The following is a 25,470-nucleotide window of genomic DNA, read 5'->3' as shown; positions in this document are numbered from 1 at the left end:
GCTAAAGCTAATTCGAAAAACAGATGGCCCCTGCGCGGGCCACTGCTCGAAAAAGCACAAGCATGAAAGTTAAAGCTAATTTGACAAGGCTGAAAAACAAGCACGTCCGTGAAAGTGCACTCTTGTGGAGGTTGGCGTGTGTCCCTTGCCCGGGGTGGAGGGGACACGCCTTCTAATGAAAGTTTTATTGAGCTTATGCTAAAACAAGCCTCTATATCGTTGCAGATACAATCACTTAATACAAAAAATCGGTTCCTCACCACCCAAGTAAGAATCTTAAAATTCCATCTCACATGACTATGACATAGTTAATTCCTGTGAGAGAGGCTTGGTTGACGTTATTATAATTATGTTTTTAGGTCAAGTGTTCTTGTGAATCACCAGTAGTGCCTTTGCAAGCATTTTGATGCAGGTAAGGATTTAAGCGCATGAGCTGCAGCTGTAGCTAAGGTGTTTTGCGGTCACTTAGTAAGACAAAGTTATGTTTATGTCTTTTCAGCTACTCTGGTCCTGATGAGAATCCCCGCAAGAGGAGGGATTCGAAACGCGTAGACCTTGTTATCTTAGGCCAATCTATATAGAAAAAACAAAAAACAAATGGTGTATTTTTCTCATTTGGGGTAAATTGATGTTTTTGATGGCCTTTTTGTTCAGTCTTTGAATTCAACATTTGATATGTTAATATGATATAAATGCTGTGTATATAGTGTGCTTGGTTAGTGAGTGGAGTGTGTAGTGAGAAAATGTGGGATGATTGAAAGATGTAAATGGGGGCATTACCAGAATGATTGGGGTATGAAGAATGTATAGAGATTCTAAGTAATATTTGGTGTGATGTGTGTGAGAAGAAATAAAAGGTGGCTCATTTTGGTTTGAAGATGTCGTTTTGTATTTTTGGATAAAGAATTTTTGATAGAGAATTAATGTAGTTTGTGAAAAGCTTTTTGGATTAAATCCAACTGAAAAAGTGGTTGGCTTTGTCATTGTTTTATTCAATGCACTGTGATTAAGCTTGAAAAAAAGGGCAGCATTGGCGCTTCTTTTGTTTATTGGTGTTGTTAGGCTTGGCCTTGCTGCCTTTAAGCCAAAACCCTAGATTGTTTTCTAATGAAAGCGGCAAGGAAACTTGACCCAAAAAAGATGGCCCCTGCTGGCTCCCGAGAGCAAAACGCTCTGGGAGTAAACATTTCCCGAAAAGCTGGGACATCCACATGCCTTTGGCCAATTGCGTGTTAAAGCCAGACGCAAAGGCCAATAGCGTGTGAGCACTACATGCACGCGCTTGGAGAAAAGCTGAAGTGATTCCTAGAGGCCGATTTCCTAGAGCAGCGCATGGGCTCTGCGCTACGCTCGACCTAAAAAGCATAGTTTTCCCAAGAAGCCTCCAACACAATGTTTCCAAGTGATTCAGTTCGAAAGCTCAGAAGGTTCACAGCAGTGCTGAAGATAGCATTCGGGGCTGCCTTCAGATTCTATAGCGGGGTGTCATTTCCCTTTGGCGCAGATGCAGCAGGGTGACTAAGACTCCAGACAGACCAAGTGAGCCAGCGGGAATCGTGATGGCCTGGGCTACCTTGTATCTGGGTACTTGGCCTGGTAGGGGACAGACCTGCAAGGAAGCAGCACAAATCAGCTGGCCTCTAGATGGGATGAGTATTGGAATGAATATGGCTAATCATAACTATTGAGAATAAGGCAAACAAAGTACAGGGGAAACTCAAATAGGAATATTTTTAACCTTGTAAGAGGGACGGCACTCGGGCCAATGAGAATTAACCCACCATGGATAATCTAGCTAGTGGCCAGACGAAAACAATTGAAGTCTTGGACTCCACTTTGAAGATACTGGATAAAGTGGGTAAATCCACCAGTACAAAGGAGGTGAGGTTAAACAAAATGGTTTCCAAGAGCTTGAATGGTTGAGCCTAAGGTGAATATTGAGCTGCATGGTCTGGAGAGCACGGCATGGAGAGTGGAGAAGCAGGTAAAGGAACATAGAGTGTCATGACTGTCATCAGAGCAATTGTCCTTTTGAACAATAACATGGAGGCTTTAAATAATGCTTTCAAGCTGGTACTCTGGGGCAGATTCAGACAATGGTACTACTATCTTGATTGTGCTGAATAATGTGGATTTCTTACAACCTATTTCACAAAAGTATAATATATGAAACTATCTTTTCAGGTAGAAGGTTGGAATATACAACTGTTTGATTACAATGAGCTGATACAATAGAGATCACAGATGGGAGGATTTTCAGGTTTTCTATAAGGAACTGTTGGTTATTACCGTGGTGGTGGTGTGAAGCTCTGCCAAACTCCAAATATGGCATGACAATAAGGTGAATGTCTTTTATTATTACCAAGGCATTACCCTGTATTGTCGCAATCGTATAGCAAACCTGGTACAAGAATGTTTTGCTGTTATTCTGATTTAATAAGTAATCCCCATTGCTCCTTTTATAATTTATTTTTGTGTGTCAAGTGTTTCACTGTGCCATGTCCCTCCATTCAGTTCTGCATACTGATGTTCCTTTTTCGTGGAGTTTTATACAGAGGGAAATACCTCTCAGCAATACCTAATAGTTTAACATTTTAACAGCCAAGTGCTGTTTTCTTTAAGTCTGTCAATTTCATGTGTATTTAATAACAAGGGAATGAGTATGTACTTTTGGTCAGCAGAAAATTTAGGTTTTGCTAATAACAATGACTGAAATAATGACAAACAAAAAAACATTGAAAAAATGAAAGAGCTTTTAAAAATAAGGACACAAAATACCTAGTGATGATAGGCTTTAACACGAAACACACACAAAATAAAGGAAATTGGCAGATATTTTTAGGAATCACTTGTGTGAAACAACCCTGAAAAGGTGGCAAAAGAGTTGAAATTCTAAGGCAAAAAGATACAGTATAGATTAACAAGCTTACATTGGTTGAACAAGGTAGAAGTACAGATCTTGAGTTACAAGGGTTTTTACATGAACCAATAAAAGAGTTGACATTTTTCCTTTGAAGGCATCAGACAACTGTATCAGAAATGTACCTTTTCTTAGGTGAAAGGTATGTGATTTTGGCACCCAAAGCTAAGCAGCACAAATGCTGTGGTAGCAGCAAACCATGTAGTGATCAGTAGAAATGATCAGCTCCTTTTTGCCTGTGTCACTGAAGTCAGGCCTATAGGATCACTCATTTAAAGTTCTGCTGCGATGTGCTTAACTTGCCCTTGGTGTATATTGGTTTGATGTGTAGTGATGCATTGTGCATGGGTATTCTACATGTGAGGGTTGTATGTGTGCCTATGAATGGTACAATACAGGGTGGATGCAGTACTATGTAGTGCATGTGTGTTATACGCATGTGATGGGTGTATGGAGTGGTACAATGCTTAAAAGATGTAGTGATGTGCAGTTAATGTAAGTTGTATGCATGTGCCTGCTAATGGTACGATACATGAAGAATGTAGTGCTGTGAAGTGCATGTAGGCACATGCTGGGTATATGTGTGCCTGTGAATTGTGCAATCATGGAAAACTCTGGGTTCAATTTTGGGAGACAAAGGGCTGCATGGCGAAACATGATGAGAGAAGGTACAGAACTACCCCAGACAGATTTGAGTTTGTTGCATTTCTGTAAGCTCGATGGGACACACAGGAGGAGGGGAGAGCCAGGCTTTCTGGTACACTTCAAAGCGTGCTCTTTGATTCAGAGAGGTAACAAGGAAAGGGCCTGGGTGCATCTCAGGAAGGAGATGGGGCTGATAAGAGAATCATAAAGAGTAGGGCTAAGTCCCTGAGGGAACCTTTTGATACACATATCACTGTGGCTAACATCCAGGTTTGATTAAACTCTAGTCACTCCCATGGCCTGTGCTGTCGGGCTATCAGATTTGAAATCACTCTTGCTTTGATGGACTGCTTTCAGGAGGAAGAGAGAACAGAGGAGAGAAGTGGGCACTTCAAAAGAAAGCAGACCCCCAACATAAACTTCAGAGACTCTGAATCTAAATCACATTTGGTGTCTGGAAATGGACAATAAGAAGGGGAGGTTCAGACCCCAAAAATTGTCAGCTGTCAAGCAGCCAGTCAGGCTGTGTAAGGAGGAGAAGCTCTGCAAGATTTTTGCCTGTGACCAGGACTGGGCCATGGTCTGCTGATCTCCCAGCTAGATGAGGGAACATCGCGCAGGGAATCCAAGATAACCTGCCATGGAGCACCAGCACCTGCCAAGTCCTGTACACCCGGTAAGGAAGAGGCAAGCGTTTGAAAGAGCTAGGTCCAGTGGGGAATCCTGGCGAGTGGATCCCCGTAGCAAGGTGTGATGAGACAGCTTCTACACCAATAGAGTTGTTGGCCTTATGCAAGGAAAGTCACAAACCCTCATATGACAGAGGAGGGCCGCTGTGAAGTGAGCTGTGTTTGTTGCTGTGTAGAATGGTTTATCGCCCATGTGCAGGGAAAGGTGGCGATCTTGTATGCCAAGTGGGCCCGCCATGAAGAGTACTGCCATGCAGAGCAGGCCGTAGCCTTTATTCTGTGGAGCTATGGTGACTCCCAGACTAAGCAAGAAGTGTGGCCTAGTTTAAATCGTCATCAGATAGAGGCTACCTTGGGGACCCTAGAGGGCTTGAGCCGTGACGTAGGACCATCGCCAAGATCTTTGCACTCCCTACTACCCATGGGAAGAGCCAAAAGTCTTACCCAGCTTGGAGGAACACCGGGAACCCCACCCCCTCGGCCGCTGCATTTGAGGACCTCCTCGAGGACAGACGATCGCAGCCCACCTGGGTTGCAAGTGAAAGACTTACCGGAGACAATCTCTGTAGCTTCAGCATCCACGGAGGAGGCACGCTCAGAGATCCCGGTTGTTTCGATCCTGCTGGTGCAGGTAAGGCTTCTTTCAAGCCAGTCTGACCAGGGGGAACATAATTGCCAGATAGCGCTTGGGCGCTGGAACACTTCACTAATACAGAGTCAGAGTTGGACTCCTGAAACTTGACTACTAGAGGAGTTTAACCTGAATGTCGCCTAAAGAGTATAGGGAATAACCACCACCGCTAGCTTGAGGGGAGTGGGACTCAGGGATCCACCTATGAAACACTAGAGACCTGACCTCAGGAGACTGTGTGTATTCTTTATGAATGTCATATTTTACTTTGTAGTCATAGATAAAAACTTCCTTTATCACAAGAGTAAGTATTTGACTGAACAATCATTTATTGCTGGTGCTGCTGTACGTATTTCGAGTTGTGAACCCATGTTCACCCTTCCTTTCTGTTTAGTCACCCTCCCAGCCCCCAAGAAGACTTGGATTACTCGACTTGTGCTACCACAGAGAGTCTAGTGCTGAAGGGGTACTTGGACATTTTAAGTAGGCTCGGTCTCTATGGGTCTAAGACCTGGTAGGAATGCAAAATAGGCATTGAAACCGGTTGGGCATATGATTCATGGCCTGAACTTTACAGACATAAATTGATGGATTTCTGAGAAATTAATGTAAAAAAATATTAAGGTATCCATGTCAGTGATTTAATACCTGTCTTATTTAATGTTTTACTTAATTTTACATTCCTTGAGTGTATACTAATTCCAGGATGTTGTGTTTCTGTATTTTTTGTGTAGCATATTTTTCTTGTATACTGCATACTTTGAACTGTGTCCCTCCAGGTGTTATAAAACGGGACACAACTGAGAGCTCTGGAGGTAAAGTTGAAGGCATGTTTCTCAAAAGTGCCTGTCAGTCAGTGTGAAAGGTGTTCAGAATACATTGTCATTCAACCCTTGGCCTCTGTACAGAATGTACGATTGTGATTCTGTGTAAATGGGTGTGAAGGAGGTACACAGTTGTCAATATAGTGACTTGGCGAAAATAAAAAATGCAGTGCTTACAGGTGAGTAGCTACGTTATATGTTTTGGGGTACTGAAGTGAAAGCAATACGAGGAAGTGCAGTGAAGAGAGAGTGAAAAGTGGGTGCAGAAGAGGAAAGAGAGGATGTATGAAATATGCAGATGGGGGATATGTGGAGGAAAATGCAATAATGTCCAAGAGTAAATATGCCAAGAGTGATCGAGACGATCTGAAGACCAGTACCTCTTCCACAGGCCTCAGTAATGTTTAAGTCACAGGCTCTTAATTTCGGATTGAAAACAAATTATTTCCAAATATTCCATAATTGTTGTTACTCGTTTATCTTAAACAGCTAACAACCTCTGACAAAGCCCATGGTCCTGGCTGGTATTAGATGTTGTGTTATGTATCTGGATGCAATCACAAAAAGGTCAGCGAGGCATCAAAATTCCCGTTGTGTGGCACATATGGAAAGCGCAAAAATGTAAATCATGCGTTTATGCCACGCCCTTAACTACATAGGCCACGACCCTTTTAGAGACAACCCCCTCACTTTTTTTCATCCCACCTACAGCCCTGCACGGGGCAATGGTCACGCAGTGCGGAGTGGTGGGTCTGCATGGTCTAGGTGCACACACTCCGTGATATGGCTCCACAAATGTAAAATTGTGCTATGCAAATATTAAATATTTACTACATCCTGGCTTTCACAGCTAACCCTTTTTGTTGTAGGACTTTAGTTTCGTTTTCACCATTATAGTGTCTTAAATGACGCGATATCCAAGTGGTCGTTGCCTTAAAATCAAACCCAGTTAAAGGTGTCACATATAACATAGAGGACATTTGGCACCTAAGGATGTAGCTGCTAATTATATTCTGTGGTCTGGTGTACACAAAGCAAGGTAATCGGTGCACTTCACGCTGCGCAACGGCTGTTTGTACGCTGATTACTGAGGTAAAATATACGCCGCGCTGCGAATGAACGTACACAATGTCCCGTCAGCATTGGCAAGGTGTAGAGAGTACGTGCAAAGATACATTGAACACCTCACGCGGCTGCCGCAATTACCTGGCAAAATGGCCCCAATCTCCTAGCGCCCCCCACTTCTCCTAAGTGTAATGATCTCCGCAGTACTCACCAACGTAGGAGTAGTCACTGCACCCGACCCAACACAACAGAAACCCCAAGAAGGTAGATACTAGTTCCCATTAGATGAATGACCCTCAGCAACGACATAAACATCACGTGACACGCGCGTCACGTCCTAGTTATATGTCATTGCATGGAAATACATCGATAGCATATTGGTGGTGGTAACGGCACCTGAGAACAAGTACGTTGTACGGACATCCAGGAAAGCTATGCTGTCCATAAGACAAAAACGGTTTAGAGTACCCTCTGTTTGAAACGTGAGTGCAGGCGCTTGGGAGCTTAATCTGCTGCGCTGGTTAGGTAAAGCTTTCAGGGTATCACGTGAGATGTGGCATTCCTGAAATGAGTTTAGGATGTTATAGTGTGTGGTGTAAGGGGAGATTTATACAGGTTCCTCAGTTTAATTTTTACATGAGTAAAATCCTTGTCATCCTAGAGTCCGTGCCACAGTGTACTTGGAGTGAAAGTGCATCCCTTTGCAAAGGAATGTTTTGGAGAGGGCTGGCGGTTGTTTCTTCCACCCGGCCTTCAAGCACCCTTTTTTTCAAACAAGCATTTGCAATGCAATAGGTTTCGCATTTATGAGAGTTTGAGCTATTGGCATTGTAAATGACAATGCTTTTTATTTATGTGTTGCTTTTAAAAGATAAATAAAAGCCATTGTCATTTATAATACCAAGAGCTTAAACTCTCGTAAATGCGAGACCTGTTGCATTACAAATGCGTGCTACAAAAAATAAAAGCGTTATGAGAGAGCGTGTCCTGCCTGCAATAGCAGGCAGCAATAGTGCTCAGAAGCTGTAATTAAAGCCATGGGAAGTTACAAAATGAGACAAAGCGGTACTAAGGTGGGACTATTAAGCCTTTTGACCAAGAACAGCCACAGTTTACAGTGGACAATGACACAAGCCAATAAAAAATGTGGTGGAGAGGGGCCAGAGCTTCAAGGCCCTACCTCAATACAGCATGCCTTGCAGAGCAGCACATGCGCTGCCCAGGCTCAATCTAAAAAGCAGGAGCAAAGAGTGAATTTTTCAATTACGGTTAAATAACAATGAGAAACGTACGTCCTCCGGGCATATATTTATTTGACCAAATCTGAGTTATTTGACTAAAACTAGTGCTAGAGTAGCAAAAAAGATGTACTACCGTAACCCATAAATTAGGCGTCAAGATGTGGGAGAAAAAATGGGGTGGAGTCATGAGGGGCGGACCATAAAAAGCAGAGTCTGAAAGTCAACTCATAATTTATTTTTTTTAAAGTCTGCTGCGAAGAAATTGGCAATTCATCTGCTATATGGGGCAGCCAGTATTCCAAAGAACTCGGGTAATAGCATCAAAAAATAATGTTTTCCCAGGGGTTATTTATCTGTTCAGTAAATAATGTCTCAATAATTCAGCTAATGAGAATATGCAATAAAAACATCACCACAAGGTAATGTGATCCAAGTCTTTTTGTATACATTTAGTAGTGAGTCATAACATTAGTTTACAAAAAGTAGACGCTCCAAGTGACGGTGCACTGGGAGTGACAAAAGTCAGCCTAAGAAACATAAAACAAATAAAGAGTGTAGGCAGTATTTACAATATATGCAAACACAGGTAACACCCAAATAGGATAAGAAATTATTTGCAAAATCCGACAATATGAAAGTTCAAATTTGGATAGTCAACAATGAACGGTGTGGGTGAAACCCACCCAAGTGGACCCCTTATATTGAATCAAACGGGGCTTCATAAGGATAAAAGAACCTTGGTGACACCCTACAAACAACATATATATTGTCAAACCTCAAACTTCTGAGGATTTAAAAAACGTGCTAGTCACCTTAAAACATGAAAAAAATCTAACCTGACCAAATAACATATGGTCTGTATCTAGTCACATTCATCAATCCTAGGAGGCATAAACTAAAGAAGAATGAATCAACAGCCAATCCGCAAAATATCTCATAATGGGAAAGTGAGGAGAAAAGAAACTCCAGAGTGACAAATTGGCATCCAACCTGTGTAATGTGATAAACACCTATAGGTGGTGAAATTGTGTCCCACGGCGGTCACTGCATGCAATAAATCCTCTAGCAAAATAATTCTAACCAGCGTTCTGTGTCTGCTTAGGGAGAACATGTACCCAATATGCACAATCTGAATCAACACAATAGTAATAAACAATAACTTTGTGCTGCAAGAAAATGTGAATACAATGATATCAATAATGTGACCTTGAACATGCATCAAGACCACCTCTGCCATGCATAATGGCTCGTGAAGGAACCATGTGTTTCCTGTTTCATCATTTAATTTAAAACAAATTGAGGTCTTACTCCAATCCTGTATGTACGAGGCCCCCTGTTAATGGATCGAAATAATGAAATATCAGGAGAGATGCCTTTAACCATAGAAAATCACAGAGCCTTAATAATCTAAATCACAGGTGTCAAAAACTCATAATGGCTTTTACCTTGAGTGTCGGAAAATCTCTCACATACCATGTGGCTCATATACGCCATTGCGGCATTCAAAAATAAAGACAGAAGAGGGACCGTGCGAAAAACGTGTGTGTGAGGAAGCATAAAATGAGTAGATCTTCAGGTTAAATTCACGGTGGGAAAACCCTTGTGATAATCAGGTGCACATGCTTCAACCCATGAAGCAACTAGACTGGACACTTGACCCAAAATAGAGAAACTACATGTTTATCGAGTGTGCGTAGTTTAAAAGAACTCGAAAACCGGCCCATTCTATAAGTAGAAAGAGCAAGGCTGTTAATAGATGCGCATGCTTCAAAGTATCCATAACATTGATATGGCTAGTACACTTGAAAAGGCGTGAACCAAGTCCTACATGAATCAACAAGTATCAGATGGCCAATAGAAACATGAAGAATACTTGCAAGTACAGTAAGAAGCTAGAACAAGGTAATCAGTGCAATCCGAATACAAATGGGAAGGCGAAAGAATCACAAACGTTTTTCTATTTCAATAACTCACTCAACGTAATTAACTCCATAGATGTTAGGAATTAGGTTATTGACTTATATGTATATAGACGTTAGCAATGCATTGTTCCAACCTTAATTCTTGAGCTGAACAGACTAAGTGTAAAATATCGACTTTGGTTGTCAAGTAGATCAGAAAAGCTGCAGGGGCCCTGGAGATAGAGCGAAATGCTACTATACAATAATCGTTGAAACCAGTGCAATGTACATTCAATGTAAACTTTCACTTGCAAACCTATCGAGATTGATAAGCTCAGACAATGTACAATGGAAAACGCAGGTCAAACAATGGCATACATGCTGTAAAATGTATATTGTGTATACCGAATTAGTTTATACCGAAAAAGCAAATAAAGAATTTTAAATTTAAAAAAATAGATGTTTGGAAATGAGCAATTGTTTGTAGAAATAACCATTCAACCTGGCATCTGTGCGATAAACAGGCCCCATTCCACTGAAGTATTCAGCCCATCACATATGGATTTGACTCATTCAATCCATCTAAATTTGAGTTCCAAAAGTCTATTGCTTAGGTTTCCACCTCATTGGCCACTTTGAGGCATTTCTACTACCTTCCACTTAATGTCCTCTATAGTGTGGCCATGTTCTGTGAAATGTTCTATCAGTGGGGCTCCAGGTTTTCAACAGTTGATTCTGCTCCGATGCTGCAGCATTCATGCGTTGACTTTTTGCGTTGTTTGTCCAATATAGATTTTCGAGCAGGGCACCATATTTCATATATAACATTTTTGAGTTAAAGTTTGTGAAAGAATTTAGTTCAGATCTGAAATCATTATGTTCAAAGAATTTGGTTACAAGAAAGTATTTACATGACAAACATTTCCCACATTTAAAATGGCCTCTGATCGTTATCAAGCCCCACTGTGGTTGTAAAGTAGGAGCAACCAGGGATGGAAGATCAGCCCTCGCCATCTTATCTCTAATATTGTGTTCTCTATTGAAGGAACACATGGGTAAATCAAGTTTGAGAATGTCTACAAGGGTTCCAATTGTCAAATAGGAATGTTTGTTCAAAGTGATTCATGTAGAGATTATCTAGATCTGGGTAAAACTCAGCTCCCATCGCTGCACCCTTACTTTGATAATAGTATGCGTTCATAAACTTTAAAACGTTTTTGTCAAATCAATCGCTGTCAGTCCTACAACAAATGTTGTAGAGACCCAAGAAGCATTTTCCCTGGAGTTCAGGACCTTAGTAATGATATTAAGTATCTCACTCTGGGAAATATTAGTGTATAGGGTTTGAATAGCCATGAAAAACCCCTTTCAGAAAAAAATATTACCCTTTTGTGCCGATTATAGACGATGTCTTCTTCATTTGGAATGGACATTATACATTACTTAAACAAGCTCATGACTCGATAAATTCCAGCTCCCCTCATATCCAGTTTTCCATGGTGTATGTTTTTTGACCTCATTATCAAGGTGGATGAGGGGAGATTATACACTACATTATTTAGAAAATTTGCAGAAAAGAACTCCTTACTCATGTACACTAGTCACCATCCAAGGGGTTTTGGAGACAATCTCTCTTATGGCCAGTTATTAAGGGTAAGCAGGAATTATTTAAAAAAAAGATTACTTTGTGGAGTCATATACATTAATCACATGACTAACCATGACGAGTTACCCCCAGAAACCTTTTAAACAAGCAAGAAAAAGGGCATGGCACACACATTAAAGAGACCAGCTACTGACACCTAAAGCTCACGTGAGATCTGAACAACACATGATTTTGGTTAGCACATTCCACACTGATAGTATTACCAACAGGAATATTGTCCATAATGTTTGGCACCTTGTCAAAGACATTCTTGAACACAACGATTCACCCATGTGTTCCTTCAAAAGAGGACCCAATATTAGGAAGAAGGTAGTGAGGGCTGCTCTCCCTTCCCTGGTTGCTCCCACTTAACAATCATAGTGGGGATTGACACCGGTCAGAGGACATTTTAAATGTGGAAAATGTTTGGCATGTAAATACTGTCTTGAAACCAGATTCTTTGAACATAAGGGTGTCAGATCCAAACTAATCTCTATCACAAACTGTAACTAAATTAATATTATATATGCAGTATGGTGTCCCTGCTCAAAAAATTATATTGGGCAAACAATCCAGAAAGTCAAGATATGAATACTGCAACATCAAAAGAGAATCAACTTAACACCTGGAGTTCCATTGGTAGAAAATTTCGCAGAACAAAGCCATACTATGGAGGATATTAAGTGGCAGGTAGTAGACATTCCTAAATGTGACCCACGAGGTGAAAACCTAAGAAATAGACTTTTGGCACTCAAATGTAGCTGGGTTGAACGAGTCAAATCCATACGTGATAGACTGAATACTTCAGATGAATGGAGCCAGTTTGATGGCAGATTGAATGGTTAGTTCTAGAAATAATTATAAATTTCCTAACATCTATGGAGTTAATTATGTTGAAAGTGAGTTTTTGAACTGGAAAAATATTTGTGTTCTTTTCCCTTTCCATTTGTATTAGGATTGCTCTGATTACCTTGCTCTAGCTCCTTATTGTACTTGCAAGTATTCTCCATGTTTCTGTTGGGCATCTGATTTATTGATTTATGTAGGACTTGATTTGCAACTTCTTGGCTGTACTTGCCATATCAATGTGATAGAAACTTTGAAGCATGCACATCTATCACAGCCTTGTTCTTTCTGCATATAAAATGGGACGTTTTTTGAGTTGTTTTAACTGCTCACACTTGATTAACATGTGAACATTCTCTATTTTGGGTCAAGGGGATTATCACCCAATTATCACAAGTGGTTTCCTTACCCTGAATTTAACCTGATGGTCTAGTTGTGTTACGCTTCATCACGGACACATCTTTCATGTGGTCCCTCTTCTGTTTTTATCCTTGAATGCCGCAATGGCGTATCTGGGCCGAGTGGTGTGTAAGAGATTTTCCGACACTCCGAAGTAAAGGCTGTTATGAGGTTTGACACTTGTGATTTAATTATCGAGGCTCTGTGGTTTTCTATTGTTTAAGGTGCTATATCAATATTTCAATCCCTTAATCTCTTAACAGTTAGCCATGCACTTACAGGATTGGAGTAAGACCTCGATTTGTTTTAATTTATATGATGGAATGGGACACACAAGCTTCCTTCATGAGTCACAATGCATGGCAGCGGAGGTCTCGATGCACATCAAAGGCCACATGGTTAATCCTTTTGATTCGCATTTCCTTGCAACACAAGTGATTGGTTAACACTACTGTGTTGATTCAGATTGTGCATGTTGGGAATTGCTGTCACTAAGCAGGGATAGACCATTGCTAGACCATTTATTGCATACAGTGATGGTGGGACACCATTTCACGACCTATAGGTGTTTATCCCATTACACAGGTTGGATGCCCAATTTGTCAGTCAGGAGTTTCTTTTTTCCTCCCTTTCCCATCATGAGATATTTTACTGATTGGCCTGTTTTATTCTTCTTTAGTTTATGCTTAATAGGATTGATGGATGTGACTATATACAGACCAGATTTTATTTGGTCAGGTGATATTGTTTCGTGTTTTATGGTGACTAGAACTTTAAATCTGCTCAGAAATTTGAGGTTTGACAATATTTGTGTTGTCTTTTGTAGGTTGCTACTAAGGGTCTTGATGAAGACCCGGTTTGATTCAATATATATGGTCAAAATGTCAACTTGGTTGGGTTTCACCCACATCAGTCATTGTGGACTATCCCAATCTGAACTTCCATTTTGTTGGACTTTGCAAATAATTTCTTATCCAATTTGGGTGTTACCTGTGTTTGTACATAACTAGACTCTTTACGTGATAAATGTTTCTTTGGCTTACGTTTGTCACTCACACTGCGCCGTCGCTTGGAGCACCTACTTTTGGTAAACTATATTGATGACTTTTTACTAAATATATACAAACATACTCTGATCACTGCTACATTTGTGGTGATGTTTTTATTGCATATTCTGATTCGGATTATTAAGATATTCTTTATTATTATGATTCTGGGTCTGTATCTGTAGCACCACCCAGCTCAACGCCCTAGATATGAATGGCACAGTGTTGTATGCTTCACATGCAGAGAATGGTGGTGTACGGCAACTACCGTCTCTATGATGTGGTTTATTGTTTAAGTATTTTGTTTATTTTTACATGAATACTGCTGTCACAATAGTGGTTTAGTCATCAAATGGCAAAAACCCATGTGATCACAGCAAGTTGCAGTGATGTTCGGATTGTGGCGCGCAGAGACCGATACTTAAGTCGTGCCCACAGTCCCGAAGCCGCTCCGCATCTTTCCCATGGGAGCAGCTCCTACATATCCCTGGGAAAACGACTATTTCTCCTTACGGAATTATTGGTCCAGATCGCCCCCACCTGCATCAGGAGCTTCGCCAGACTCTGCATTTCCGAATCCTGCCTCAGCAACCAGGTACCTCCGGGTCGCCTCTAGAAACAACGCGCACAGAGCGCGATCATAGTTTTCAAACACCGATTGCCAAACCAGTTACTTGGTTGAGAGTGCATTGCATGACAGTAATCACATGCAGCGCACAGAGCACCACTATTGTTTTTCCTAGTGCTTGCCATTAACTCCTTATTGCCTCTCAGTGCATGCTTGGCTTGCTACAAACTCCCACAAAGTACACTGCCTTGGGAACAATAACTTCAGTGAGAGCATAATTGAGGTTACTGTTTCCTTGCATTTGCCAGGAGTTCTCATTTTCTTTTGTTATCACAGCACTTACCTGACTTGATGGGCTACGAGACACACCCACAGTGCGCTACATTGGGATTACAGATATATCAGTGAGGATAACTGACATGACAGTTCTTGGATACCAGTATAATCTTTTGTGTTTTCATTAATCCCAGGTGCTTAATTGTTACTCATAGAAACTGCAGGTTGAAGAGTGTGTGTTGTTTAATCGGAGTTCCTATGTTGTGTTATAGATACCATCCATCCTGGGTAATTTTCAAGGCTGTGCCCATCACTCCATCCCATTCTTCACGAACTCGTAGATGAGCCTGTATGTTCACCCATTTGTTTACAGGTAGTTGTCAATGGGCTGTTGCTGAGTGGCACTTTCATAGGGCAAAATGCTTGCACATATTGTTACTGACGTTGTCCCTCCCTTCTTTAAGGTGCCACAGCAGTTCATATAGAGGAACTTCCACTACCCACACCCAGGACCTTCCCCCAAGTACTACAGCTTTTCTTCCTTGTCTTACATACAGAAAAGTAAGAGGTAAGGGACTGTGGATTTGGTTCACATCGTCTCTGTGTTACCAATGCGCGGGCTGAAGGAAAGGGTCGTGGTGGTCTGAAATGTATTAAACAGATGAATAAGTCCTAAGGGAACATTGGTTTTTGATGAAGAAAGCAATTGGCTTCAAGGACAAATGTTTCTGCAAATCTGTTCTAGCTTACTTAATTGGTCACAAAGAGGCTACATTTCAAAATATCTCACCTGCTGCACAGATCTTTGTGTGGCCAACAGTTTTGAAGAGACTATAATAGCAGAAAGGTAACTCTGGTGGTTAATACAGTTCAGGGAGAGTTCTATGTTTTGTCCAATCACAGTTTTGACTCATGAAATAGCAGAAAGGGTTAATGTTGTTGCTGCAAAGCACATTGTGTAACATGCAGATCACAGATTTGTATTTTGTATAGATAGGTAAGTGGGCTACTGCTTTTGACACTGAAATCATTTTGTTATTTCCAGTTCATAGGTTGTCCTTGCACAGTGATCTTTTTACTGGCATCAAGGAGCTACATGCAAACTGTAAGTCACTGGTATCGATCCAAATTGTTATTTTTCCCAATCTGTTGTTATTTTAAGATTGTAAAGAAGGGCTGCTCTTTAGATGTGTCCTGCAGAATGCGTCATGCATAGAAAGAGGACATAACAACGAGAAGTAAAGATATTTCTCTTCGTTACTGCTGGTTCAGGGAGGTGTAGTATTTTGGTGCAATCCCAGGTTCATTCACATTAGTAAATCTGGGATTACATCAATACCCATAGGTGGATGCATGGAATGCCAATGCCCCACCCATAGAATACCTCCCTGACGCAAAGTCCCACAAGGCAGCGCTATGCACTGCATTGCATTACTTGATGGTAAACATCCCATGCATCGACACACAAATCTGATTTGTGCAGCTTTATAATTTTCAAGTAACATTTTGGTGTCATGGCTGCGCCAATAAAGTGGCGCAATCACAACACAAAATGTTAGTAAATCTGGGCCATAATGTTTACAAGTAGGGATGATATGTGATTCCTACACCTTATAACCCTGTTTGACTAAAGTAACATTTCCTGGACATTGTTTTACACACTTGTATGATTGTATGTCTCTGTGTGTGATGTAAAGAGCTCTGACACCCTACACTGAAATAGGTAGAGCCATAAAAAACTAAATAAAAAATAAATTAGTAAGTGCTATTTAAATCACTATTTGTTTAATTACTCAAGCACAAAAACAAACCCTGCATTCTTAAAATGTATGCACATTCTTTATTGAACAGGTAAATAAGTCCTAGGGGAACATTGTGTTTTTACTGAGCAAAGAAATTGGCAACTACGACAAATATTATAGTAAATATGTTTTAGCTTACTTAATTGGTCACAAAGAGGTACATTTCAAGATATCTTACCTGTTGCAGAGATCTTTGTGTGCCCAGCACTTTTAAGGGGATTATAATAACAGTAAGGTAACTCTGATGGTTAATAGAGTTCTATGTTTTTGTCCAATCACAGTTTTGACTAGAATCAAGGGTTAATGTGCTTGCTGCAAAGCACATCGTGTAACAGGCAGCTCACAGATCTGTATTTTATATAGATAGGGAAGTGGGCTACTGCTTTTGACACTGAGATCATTACTTCCAGTTCATTGGCTGTCCTTGCAAGTATTTTTTATTTTTTTTATTTATATATTTCTTTATTATCAAATAACCGGAACCGACATACAGAACCATGCGCCTACAACCCTGAGGCCGGCTAGTATACCACAACACGGCTCCGCAGCACAACAGCTTGTCCCACATCCCGGAGGCCGGGCTTCGCTGTACAACAACTTAGGCCTTCCCAGAGTTCTCCCAAGGATTGCAGCAGTATGTCACACATATTATATCGTATCCCACTTGGGATCAACATTTTTCTGTTTTTGCTCCCCCCCCCATCAACCCGAGCAAACCAACCCCACTCCCCCCCACCCCCCCTCCCCCCCAACATTGAGGCATCCGAACAAGTCTCCTCTGAACCTACTGATCCCTGAGTCATCGGGCTACGCAGTATCCCAATAGCTGACGTTCTGCCACGTACCAGTCCTACAATACTCATTCCCCTAAGTCGCTAATCGTCCCCCACTCCTCACCCCCGGCCTCAAACAAGTCAATTCATGTCCTGGTGTTGCACACCTAAAACAGCCCACCCGGTGTCAAGGATTCCACCCTCAGATTTCTCACTACGCCACCTCACCCAGGTCCCGTTCCACTCCTGTTTCAGTACCCTTCTCCGAAGTTCCCCCCTTCCCCTTAAGATGTTCAGAGTATAGCCCCCAGAAGTTCTTTGGGCGACTGCGCGGTGGGAGCAGCTCGCTAAATACCTCGGTTTGCGTACAGCAATATAGCACATCTCGGGTCCACTGCGCAACTGTGGGCCCTGGTCCTCTCATCCAGCGCAGTGCCACCCTTCTCTTTGCTATCAGCAGCCCCATATCCACCATTTTTCGTATGGCTCTAGGTAGCTTCTTAGAGTATCCCAACAGGGCCACCGCCGGATCCGGCTCAAACTCCAGACCCAGCAAGCCTCCTAGTTTGTGGAAAATCGCCCGCCAGAACTCAAAGACCCCCGGACAATACCACGCCAAATGAATAAAGTCTGCCGTGGCATGACCGCATCTCTCGCATCTAGCATCCTCCCGCAGACCGTATCTGTATAATCTGTCTGGCGTATATACTTGAAATGAAGCAATCTGTGTCTGCCATGCAGCGATATTCTACGCATGCCAGCACAGCAGTACAGCCACATGGCATCATCTATCTCTATACCCAGGTCTTGTTGCCAGGCCAGCCGTGCCTTGGGATACTGCTGTATACGTTGTTCCATCGTTATTTTGTAGAGTCGGGATATGAGCCTGCGGGGGCATTTGTGTTTAATAATATACGTTAGCTCCGGCACCTCCGGGGGTTCAGCCATGTCATCCCCCAGTTGCTGCCGCCACGCCCCTCTCACCCTGTGAAATTGGAAACGCTGCAGCTGTGTCGGGATTTCCGCCCCCGCAGCTACCTCATCCCACGTTATCACGGTACCATCTACGAACAGGTCTCCCAGCGTACGTAAACCTAGATCCTGAAGAGCACGCACCACTCCCCTGTCCCTGCAAGGAGGTAGCCATCGCGCCCACTCAACCGGCATCGCCGGGGAATATAACAGAGCCCCAGCTTTGTATCGCAGAATGCAGTCCCATGCGTGCCTAGTGGAATTTAGAGTCCAGATAACCTGTACGGCGGCCGGGCGTATCAAATAGAATCGATGGAAGCGGGAGGGGGTCAGCGAATAATCGTTCCAGCCGGAGGTAAGGGGTCGACTCCTCACCATGGATCCAGCTGTGCGCCTGCGCACCCTGCGCAATCCGGTAATAGAGCTCCATGTCCGGTGCCCCGAGTCCCCCCATGTGGTAGGGCAATGTGAGCACCCTCCAGCTGACTCGGGCCTGTTTACCCGCCCATGCCAGCTTCAATAACGACTTATGGAGCCTATCGAAAAAAACCCGTGGCAGCACCATAGGGATATTAGTGAACAGGAAAAGGAAACGAGGGAGAACCACCATTTTCATAATCGATATCCTACCCACTAACGATAGAGGGAGGCCAATCAAAATTTCCACATCGTCCTCCAGTTTTTCTATGGCTCTGCCATAGTTTTCCCTCATCAGTATTTCAGGATCGGTATGTAGCTTTATTCCCCGATATCGAACTGCGTCATTCGACCATTGTAGCGGGTACTCCATCTCGAACGGGGTCGTATATGAGGTAAGCGGAAAGGCTATGGACTTACTCCAATTCACTCGCAGGCCAGAAAGGGCCCCGAAGTGGACCACTTCTCTCAACACCGGAGCCAAATTATTCTCTGGGTCCCGGACATACAAAAGTGTGTCATCCGCGTACGTGGACACCGTTATTTTATAGGTGGGGAAGCTCACCCCCCTAAGGCTGTGATATTCCCGTAAGGCGCAAGCTAACGGTTCCGCCACCAGGGCATACAGTATCGGCGACAGTGGGCAACCCTGATGCGTACCCCTGGAGATATAAATAGCATCCGTAACCCGATCTCCCAGCCGGATCCTCGCACTGGGTGCCGTATACAATACCCCTATCATTCGCAGGAACACCGGACCCAAACCAATTTTTGTTAAAACCTGACGCATAAAAGGCCACTCTACAGAGTCAAACGCTTTCTCCATATCAAGGAAAACCGCGAGTGCTTTAGTGTCCCGCCGGACATGCTGCATGGTGCCAAAAACCGTTCTAAGGTTGTATGTCAGATTTCTGCCAGGCATGAACCCCGCCTGCTCCGGAGCCACCCCCAATCGGTGCCGGCCCCCACTGTTTTTGACGTAATCCGAGGTTTACTAAAGTGAGTGAACCTCGGATTGTGCCAAAATGCTACATCTCCCTGAACCAGACATAATGAAGTGAAATATCTTTATTTATCCTCGTTACTTCCCCTTTTTATACATGCTGCATTCTGCAGCATGAATCGAAGGAAGGGCCCTTTTTTGAAATCTTAAAATAACAACATATTGAGAAAAATCAAAATTAGGATCTAAACCAATTAACCAAATACTTGTAAGGACAGGGGGCGGAGCTTGGCTCGACAAGAGAATGGCCGCTTGAGCCTCGGGCTCCGGCACACGGAGATCACAATCCTGCACTTATCCTGCCCCACACCGCCTGGAACACACTTGAGGGGCTAGCCAGTGGTGGCGCAAGGTGCAGAGGCACGAAGGGGCGAGTCTGGAGACAGCGGAGCGCAGCTGTTGCCCGGCGTGCGGCGCTGACCCGCGGAGGAGTAAAGGCCTTGGATCCCCGACCTCGAGTGGAGCGAGTACGCGCCTACGTCGCTGTGCGTGCGGCGTGAGGAATCGTCGGAGCCGGTGCGGAAGTGGGTGCCTGACGAGTGTGGTGAGACGCGGCGGCAGTGGCAAAGACCACAATCGCTGGGGAGAACTGCGGGTCCCTTGGTGAGCTGCATCAGAGGCACGGAGAGAGGGGTCCAGCGTCCCCGGTGGATACCGCAGAGGAGCAACATGGCGGCCGCATAGCTCGGATACTGCCCGGCTCGCAGCGAACAGTTGTAGCGGAGGCGCCCCGGGCGCGGTGGCACACAAGCAGGCGGCGGCAGCAGTGGGCCACTGGGAGGTGCACAGGCCGTAATCAATTAGGGACGGACGGCGCAGGTAGAGCGGCAGGCTCTGTGGCAACGCGAGGAGGTGTGGCCCCGGGGTCTTACTGCGGTGGATTGACTGAGTGACCTCTGCGGGAGCTGGTGGACGCGGCGAGATTCGCCCTGATCCCGGAGGGAGAGGTAATGGGTTGCTGCGTCTCTCCGCCGTGTCAGGACTCCACTGGCACCGAACGGGAACCAGGAAGCACACCAGCTCCCCTGACCAATCACAATGCTGCAATGATTGTGATTGGTAAGCACCCAGGCTCCCCTGACTAATCACAACGCTGCAATGCAGCATTGTGATTGGTCTGAGCACCGTGGTTTGGCGCTCAGATGAGGACTGGGGGCCTGGGCATGTTCTCCGCACAGGCTGTAACGCAGCGTGTATGGAGAACATACGAAGTTGGCCGGCCAGTCATTGCGCACTTGGAGTGGGCAAACCACTCTTCCCCTGCCTTGCTCTGAGAGCAGAGCAGCCGTGCTCGCCCTCCCACAAAGCAGCATGGAAACATAAAACGATAATAACCTAGTTATTATCATTTTATGTTTCCTTTAATTTCACTACTTAAAAGCAGTGAGGCAGCACTCTTCTGCCTTAGTGGAGGAACCGCCGCTGGTCAAAAACAAAGCTGTATGCATGGAAAAATCCCACAGCGCAGTGCTATGCACTACATTGCATTACTTTATGGTAAAAATCCCACGCATAGCCACACAAATCTGATTTGTGTGGCTTTAGAAATCTCAACTAACATTTTGCATCATGGCTGCGCTAAAAAAGTGGTGCAAACACGACACAAAATGTTAGTAAATCTGGGCCATAATGTCTACAAGTAGGGACGATATGTGTGTGTTCCTACACCTTATAACCCAGGTTGACTTAAGAAACATTTTCTGGACTTTGTTTTACACATTTGTATGATTTTATGTCTCCGTGTGTGATGTGTCTGACACCCTACACTGAGATGAGTAGAGCCATAAAAGAACTAAATAAAAAATAAATTAGCATGTGCCATTTAAATGACTATTTGTGTAATTACTCATACACACATACAAATATTGCATTCTTACAATGTATGCACATTTCATAGATAGGGCTGTTGATTTAAGTCAAAAACCTGCAACCAAGTCATAGTTTTTTCTCTAAAGTACTTGTGAAGTGATAAGTTGGGTGCCTTTGTTTTCTTCCACTGCATTGGTATCTAGGTGTTGAGCTCCAGCTTGCTCCCAGCCGGGATGACACTGGGACAAAACACGGTATGATGGCATGGACATCAATTCACCAGAATGCCAGGGGCAGTAGAAGTGAAATCACATGCCATTTCATCTTCACTTTCACTCACACTTACATAAACTCTTTCACGTAAGCACACTCTGGCACGCGAGCACATGCGCAATAGACCTGTTGTAAATTGGCTGCGATTGGATTAGCATTAGCGGAATCCATCTGGTATTTAGAGGCTATCTTGTCAATTTTGTGGAATCCATTTTGTATTGTCTGCCATGTGCTCACCAAGGGCTGTTTCCTTCTTCACTGTTGTTTACCCTTGTGCTCTGTTTAAAGGACTGGCTATACTTAGACTCTGCTACTCTGCACATGTGCAGAAGAATCTAACTGTCCATACATCTGTTTTTAACCTGTAGCTGTCAGGTTGTTTCTACCAGAGTCAGCAACTGCTAGCTCCTCCTTTACTGTTGACTGTGCATTTCTGTATGACCATCTATGTATGTAATTCTCCAATGTGTGCTTGTACCGCCCTCTTTTTTGAGCCCCTGTGTGGGTATAAAAGACCCATCGTTCTTCTACTTTGTGTGCTACATTCATTCAGCACCACAGGGTGCTGTATGAATGTGGTTCCACCTCATGAGGTTTATTAAACTCTGTATTTCCTATTCCAGTTTCTGTGCTAACTTCTTCCTATTGGTCTGAGGACTCTGTGCAGAGAAGGGCGAACCCCTTGCACTGGTAGGCCTAGCTGAGGTCACCATCAACAAATTGACGCCCAACTACTGGGGCTCATCGGTGACTTGGATGCCCAAAGGATTGGTCGCGACTAAGGATTGGAATCTCGCTCTGGACGCGATCGCTGCCCGATGAGACCCAAGTCTTGGCAACCATGGCGTTTTTCCTTTCCTTCTGATCTGACCATCCAGGTGGTGCCGGTCCTCGACTGAGATCTCTTCTGTTGATTCGCCGTGCAGTGACCATTTGGTCGATTTTAGAACTTGGCAGTTGGAACCTGGACACCAAGTGATTGGTAAGTGTCCTTCTGTGGCGCTTGCTGTTGGTTTTGATGCCTAGGATTGGTAAGGTAGTTTAGTAACGCTTACTGTTGCTTTTGGATTTGGAGATTTGTGTTGGCCAACTTGGTTTGTCATGAGATTTATATATGGATTGCAATCTATATAGGCAGGTAATGAGGAGAATTTTCTCTATCTGAATTGATTTAAACGGCACATCATACTAAATGAATGAATGAATGAAATAAAATTTATATTGCGCAACTAAAACCCGAAGGCATCAAGGCGCCTACAAAACAAATCAAAACCAGAAGGCAGAACACAACTACAAGTATGACCTCGCAAAAAGACGGGTTTTCAAAGCATTTCTAAATAGCTGTAGAGTGGGAAGGGACCTAAGTTCCAGTGGAAGAGCATTCCACCACTTAGGTGCCAGAATGGAAAAGGCTTTGCCCCCCCATTTAGTTCTCCGGATACGGGGGACTAATAAGAGAAGTCTATTAGAGGAGCGCAAGTTCCTGGAGGGGCTATAAAAAGATAGAATAGATCCAATTCCAGTAGAGCTACCATTAGCTAAGGCCCTATAGGTCATGCACATGGTCTTAAAAAGTATCCGGTCCTCTATAGGAAGCCAGTGTAACAGTTTTCTGGCAGAGGTAGCCGAAGCATGCCTGGGCAGATCCAGGACAAACCTAGCTGCTGCGTTCTGGACCATTTGCAGGCGCTGCAGCAGACTTCTATTCAGTCCCGCATAAAGCGCATTGCAGTAGTCCAGCCGGGAGCCAATGAGAGCAACAGCAACTTGTTTCCTTGCCTGCTGCGAGAGATAATGCCTGATTTTCCTCAGTATGTGTAAAATGCCCCAACAGGTAGAGACAGTTCTATTGACTTGTTGACACATGCTGAGGGTGGGGTCGATCAAAACTCCTAGGTTCTTGGCCGAAGAGGCGGGAACAGGACACGCTCCCAATGAGTCCGGCCACCAATCGGTTGACCATACCTCTTCCTTTCCTCCAAACACCATCACCTCCGTCTTCTCCCCATTCAGTTTCAATGAATTATGAATCATCCATTGGCCGACTGCCTCCATACAAGATCTAAAATTGGAGGCAGTCGAACTAACTGACTGGGAGAGAGAGACGAGGAGCTGTGTGTCGTCTGCATAGGAAACTACCTCCATCCCAAAAGATCTGATTAGTCTGACAAGGGGGGTCACGTATATGTTAAAAAGGGTCGGACTTAATGCCGACCCCTGAGGGACCCCACATTGCACAGACATGGATGGAGATAGAAACTCCCCCAGCTTCACTCTTTGCTCTCTTTGGTCGAGGAAAGAGGTCAGTAGACACAGGGCTGCTCCCTCAACCCCGATCTCCCTCAGACGAGATGATAAAACTGAGGGAGAAAGGGTGCCAAAGGCTGCCGTGAGGTCCAGCAGGATCAGGAGGGTGGTCTGACCCCCATCCGCACGTGTGCGGATATTATCCAGCACTATGGTGAGGGCCGACTCGGTACTAAAGGTACCTTAAGTGCTACTTTGATTATAATACTGCATATTCTGCACTATTTTTGGCATGCCTGTTTTTAGCACACTTCGTAGGATGTGTTGCTTTTGTGGTACCAATTTGAATTTGAAACTAGATGAAGCACAACCGCCCCCCCCCCCTGGAGGGGACGCCTAATAGGGATATGTATATTAAGTATGGTCTTTCTTCTATAATGTACAGCGCATTATGGAATAAATACACTCGTAAGGATCCTGAGTTGCGTTGGCCTATGTATGGGTCATTTGATTTACGAAAGATTGAGTATGTGGAACAATGTATGTTTAAGCGAAAGACTAGGCAAGAGATGTTTGATTGTGTACGAATGTGGGAGAAAGAAGTGCGTGAACGAATGCAGCGTGAGCAAGCCTTGATTGAAAAAAGAACAGCAAAAGAACATTTATGTGAAAGCATTAGAGCTGAAGAACAAAGCAGTTAATTGTAAGCAAATGCGTGATGGTCTTTTTGTTTTCCCCCAGGTGAGTTTATGAATGTGTTGCCTTCTTGGATGTACTATTTTTAAACTTGTATATAATTAGCCGGCTCCCCTAGAGGGGATACTTAACTAGGTTTAGGTATAAAAAAGTATTTATTCTTTGGTGACTAGTACCCCGAGGAAATAAATATGTACATAGAAAGGATCCTGGTCTGTGCACTTAGTAACATTCATAAGTGGTGATATGCAGAGCGTTTTTTTCTTGGTGTTCTGCCAGCCAAATCTAGTGAATATGACTTACAACTAGTATTTACAAATGGTTTGGTTTAAGTATAGTCTGTGGGCTGTCTTTTGTTTCTGTCCTAAGTGTTGATCTGTGGGTTAAAAGTGTGTTTAAATGTCTGTGGTTTGTCATTAATGGTACTTGTAAGTAGTGATTGCGCTCTTGGTGCAAGAATGGCTAGCCTTAAGTGCCCTGTATTATGTGTTCTGAGTATATGACACCGTTTTGAAAATGTCTGGAATGAGCTCAATGTTTTATTTTTGTCATCATTCTGTTATGCCAAATATCATTAAAATGAAATACATTTTAAAAGAATCCAGCAATGAATTATATAATATATGCTAAATAGCTGCACGCTATCATTAAATTGACAGAGTAAGACACTATACATGTGTGCAAATTGCCACAATGTTAAAGATAAAATTAGAATCCACATTTAATAGGAATAAAAAAGCTTCAAAAAACGAAATTGTGTGTTTTGCAATAGATAAATTAAG

General features: G+C 43.4%; 1 protein-coding gene and 1 long non-coding RNA gene across 5 annotated transcripts in view; one reads left to right on the top strand and one right to left on the bottom strand.

Annotated features, from left to right (window-relative positions):
• FNDC3A (fibronectin type III domain containing 3A) overlaps nucleotides 1–7,087 on the bottom strand; it is a 1,314,248-nt gene extending 1,307,161 nt beyond the window's left edge. For 3 of the 4 annotated variants that reach the window (XM_085621888.1, XM_085621893.1, XM_085621890.1), the window contains exon 1: nucleotides 6,986–7,087. The gene's annotated coding sequence lies outside the window, so the exon portion shown is untranslated. Of the gene's footprint in view, nucleotides 1–6,915 lie in introns of all 4 variants that reach the window. The other variant, XM_085621889.1, reaches the window with a different exon arrangement.
• Nucleotides 7,088–7,161: 74 nt separating this feature from the next.
• The window catches only part of LOC146802321 (uncharacterized), a 33,616-nt gene continuing 15,307 nt past the window's right edge, over nucleotides 7,162–25,470 (top strand). Inside the window, exons 1-3 of the long non-coding RNA XR_014967377.1 lie at nucleotides 7,162–7,256; nucleotides 15,161–15,264; nucleotides 15,742–15,801. This is a non-coding gene — a long non-coding RNA (uncharacterized LOC146802321). The remainder of the gene's footprint in view (nucleotides 7,257–15,160; nucleotides 15,265–15,741; nucleotides 15,802–25,470) is intronic.

Source organism: Triturus cristatus, chromosome 8, assembly GCF_964204655.1.
Source record: "Triturus cristatus chromosome 8, aTriCri1.1, whole genome shotgun sequence".
NCBI classification, from domain to species: domain Eukaryota; kingdom Metazoa; phylum Chordata; class Amphibia; order Caudata; family Salamandridae; genus Triturus; species Triturus cristatus.
Note: the sequence above shows the minus strand (reverse complement) of the source record. Positions and strands in the feature narration are given on the sequence as shown.